The 4,078-nt window shown below is 35.7% G+C and overlaps 1 non-coding gene across 1 annotated transcript; it reads right to left on the reverse strand.

Annotated features, from left to right (window-relative positions):
• Positions 1-1,593: 1,593 nt before the first annotated feature.
• Positions 1,594-1,666, reverse strand: TRNAF-GAA (transfer RNA phenylalanine (anticodon GAA)). Its single transcript has one exon. It is a non-coding gene; the product is annotated as a tRNA-Phe (tRNA).
• Positions 1,667-4,078: the final 2,412 nt, after the last annotated feature.

The raw sequence follows: 4,078 nt of genomic DNA on the forward strand, positions 1-4,078 counted from the left end.
CTTCCTAGGATGATGCATTCATCCTTCTCCTTCCTAATGTCTAAGATTATGAAATCAGCAGGGATGTAAAGGCCTTTAACCTTCACTAACACGTCCTCTACCAATCCATAAGCTTGTCTTATTGACTTGTCTGCCATCTCTAATGAGAAAGTGGCAGCTTGTACCTTAAAGATCCCCAACTTCTCCATTACAGAGAGTGGCATAAGATTTATACCTGACCCCAGGTCAGACAGAGCCTTCTCAAAGGTCATGGTTCCCATGGTACAGGGTATTAAGAATTTACCAGGATCTTGTTTCTTTTGAGGTAAAGTTTGCTGAACCCATGTATCTAGTTCACTAATGAGCAAGGGAGGTGCATCTTCCCAAGTCTCATTACCAAACAACTTGGCATTCAGCTTCATGATAGCTCCTAGATATTGAGCAACTTGCTCTCCAGTTACATCTTCATTCTCTTTAGAGGAAAAATAGTTTTCAGAGCTCATGAATGGCAGAAGGAGGTTTAATGGAATTTCTATGGTCTCTATATGAGCCTCAGATTCCTTTAGGTCCTCAATAAGGAACTCCTTCTTGTCTGGGAGACGTCCCATGAGATATTCCTCATTGGGATTCACATCCTCCCCTTCCTCTCCAGGTTCGGCCATTTTGATTATGTCAATGGCCTTGCACTCTCTTTTCAGATTCTCTTCAGTATTGCTTGGGAGAGTACTAGGAGGAGTTTCAGTGATTTTCTTACTCAGTTGGCCCACTTGTGCCTCCAAATTTCTAATAGAGGATCTTGTTTCACTCATGAAACTTAAAGTGGCCTTAGACAGATCAGATACTATGTTTGCTAAGATAGAGGGGCTCTGCTCAGAATTCTCTGTCTGTTGCTGAGAAGATGATGGAAAAGGCTTGCTATTGCTAAGCCTGTTTCTTCCATCATTATTAAAGCCTTGTTGAGACTTTTATTGATCCTTCCATGAGAAATTTGGATGATTTCTCCATGAGGAATTATAGATGTTTCCATAAGGTTCACCCATGTAATTTACCTCTGCTATTGCAGGGTTCTCAGGATCATAAGCTTCTTCTTCAGAAGATGCCTCTTTAGTACTGTTTGATGCATTTTGCCATCTATTCAGACTTTAAGAGATCATGTTGACTTGCTGAGTCAACATTTTGTTCTGAGCCAATATGGCATTCAGAGCATCAATTTCAAGAACTCCCTTCCTCTGAGGCGTCCCATTACTCACAGAATTCCTCTCAGAAGTGTACATGAATTGGTTATTTGTAACTATGTCAATGAGTTCTTGAGCTTCTACAGGCATTTTCTTTAGGTGAATGGATTCACCTGCAGAATGGTCCCCACAAAAAAAGGGGGGGTTCACTTTTTTACATATTCTATTTAATTTAATGTTATAGACATAAACATATACCGGGAACATACACCTATTCTTTACTCATGTAGTAAACATCTCCAGACACCTAGATGGATAAATTAATATGTATCAACATCCGATAAAAAAGAATACGTATCTATTATTCACAATCCATATTCCTATTTCATTTTAATGAATATAGATTATGGATAAAAGATACTCATACAAATTCATCATGTGCCAGGAACCAGATTTGAACTGGTGACACGAGGATTTTCAGTCCTCTGCTCTACCAGCTGAGCTATCCCGACCTCTCTTGAGGCATCATATTAATCTTATTAGATTACTTAAATATATGTCAATGACTCCATATCAACTAAAAACAAGACAAAAAAAAATTCTAATTAGAATATATATTATTATTATTAACATATATATATAAGAATATATTATTCTTATTCCATAGTCCAAATAGATTCCAATGTATTCCAATACATATTCCAAACAAATACTTATGATTGTTGATTGTGATAAGAAAAAGAAAAGAAAGAAAAACTCTACTCGAATCCATTTGTGAAAGACTATACTAAATAAGACACATAACGAATTTCAAAAATTGAAAAAAAAAAAAAAAAACTAACATATGGGAAAAAGAATTAGAGAGTTAAGCAGGTCTTTTGGGGATAGAGGGACTTGAACCCTCACGATTTCTTAAGTCGACGGATTTTCCTCTTCCTATAAATTTCATTGTTGTCGAGATTGACATGTAGAATGGGACTCTATCTTTATTCTCGTCCGATTAATCAGTTCTTCAGAGGATCTATCAGACTAGGATGGAGTGAATAAATTGATCAGTTAATATGAATATTCAATTATTTCTTTAACTTGGAATTGATTTGATTCACATCTTTCATTTGTGATAGACATCTTTCCATTTGTGATATAAGGATTCAAAAATAGGGATTTCGAGTAGTGTATTCATTAATCAATTGAAATAGTATTTCAGTACAAATACGTAAACAAGTCTATATACATATTTCTATATAGCCTTTCGAGAATTTCATTTGTACAGAAGGATTCCTTTCCTCACGCGAAAGGAAAGGTCGTCAACTCCATTTGTTAGAACAGCTTCCATTGAGTCTCTGCACCTATCCCTTTTTTATTCTCGCTTTCTTAATGTTTATTTCCTTTCCGAAAACGGGATTTGGCTCAGGATTACCCATTGTTAATTCCAGGGTTTCTCTGAATTTGAAAGTTATCACTTGGTAAGTTTCCATACCAAGGCTCAATCCAATTAAGTCCGTAGCGTCTACCAATTTCGCCATACCCCCTTTTTTTCCTTGCGATCAGAATCGCATTAAGATGTTTTTTTTTTATAATTATGTCGGAACTGTAGAATTTATTAGAAATATATTCCGCTATTGAAAAATGTTTCCACCCTAATTTACTTACGATACTTAGTTGACATTCATAAAAAGTATCTAATGAATTATGAGTTCAATACATCCTGTTTAGCAGAAAGACGGATATTCCTTGCTCATTATCAGACAATCACTTATTCACAAACCCCCTGTGGGGCTAATAGTTTTCATTTCCCATCTCATGGGAAACCCTTTTCGCTCCGCTTAGCCCTACCCCCCCAGGACCATAATAGAATATATCCAAAATGGTCTACTCTGAAAACATGTCAGAAGGACACCTTTTGGTCATCTGCTTGTATCTTTCCAAGCTTCATAGAGGGATTCACCATCTTTTTGTTTGAAGGTCTGAACATCCACTCTAAGCTTGCTCAGCTTTTGAGGAGGAAAGAACTTAGCCAAGAAGGCCGTGACCAGCTTATCCCAAGAGTCCAGGCTATCCTTAGGTTGTGAGCCAACCATGTTCTAGCTCTGTCTCTTATAGCAAAAGGAAAAAGCATGAGCCTGTAGACTTCAGGATCTACTCCATTAGTCTTAACAGTCTCACAGATCTGTAAGAACTCAGTTAAAAACTGGTAGGGATCTTCTGATGGAAGTCCATGAAACTTGCAGTTCTGTTGCATTAGAGCGACTAGTTGAGGCTTCAGCTCAAAATTGTTTGCTCCAATGGAAGGAATTGAGATGCTTCTTCCATTAAATTTGGAAGTAGGTGTAGTATAATCACCAAGCATCCTCCTTGCATTATTGTTGTTGGGTTCGGCTGCCATATCCTTTTCTTGTTTGAAAAATTTAGTAAGGTTGTCTCTGGATTGCTGTATTTTAGCTTCTCTTAATTTCCTCTTCAGAGTCTTTTTAGGTTCAGGATTAGCTTCAACAAGAATGCTTTTTTCCTTGTTCCTGCTCATATGAAAGAGAAGAAAATAAAGAAAATCTGGAATCCTCTATGTCATAGTATAGAGATTCCTTTATGTGAGTAGACGAATAAAAGAATAGAAGAAGGATGAGAGGGTTCGAATTTTTAGATGAAGAGAAGTGTTAATAAATGAATAAATAAATAGAAAAGAGATGAGAGAGAGGAAAAAATTTGAATATTAACTAAAAGAGAAGAAAAATATTTTTATTTTTATTTTAATTATTAGTTAAAATTCGAAAATTAAGAGAAGAGGTAAGATAAAATTAAAATTTAAAACAATTATTTAATTAAAAAGAATTTTGAAAAAAAGAGAGGTAATTTTCGAAAATTAGAGAGAGGAAAGTAGTTAGGTGGTTTTGAAAAAGATAAGAAACAAACAAAAAGTCAATTAG

The sequence above is a fragment of the Arachis duranensis genome, chromosome 6 (assembly GCF_000817695.3).
Source record: "Arachis duranensis cultivar V14167 chromosome 6, aradu.V14167.gnm2.J7QH, whole genome shotgun sequence".
In the NCBI taxonomy this organism is placed as follows: Eukaryota; Viridiplantae; Streptophyta; class Magnoliopsida; order Fabales; family Fabaceae; genus Arachis; species Arachis duranensis.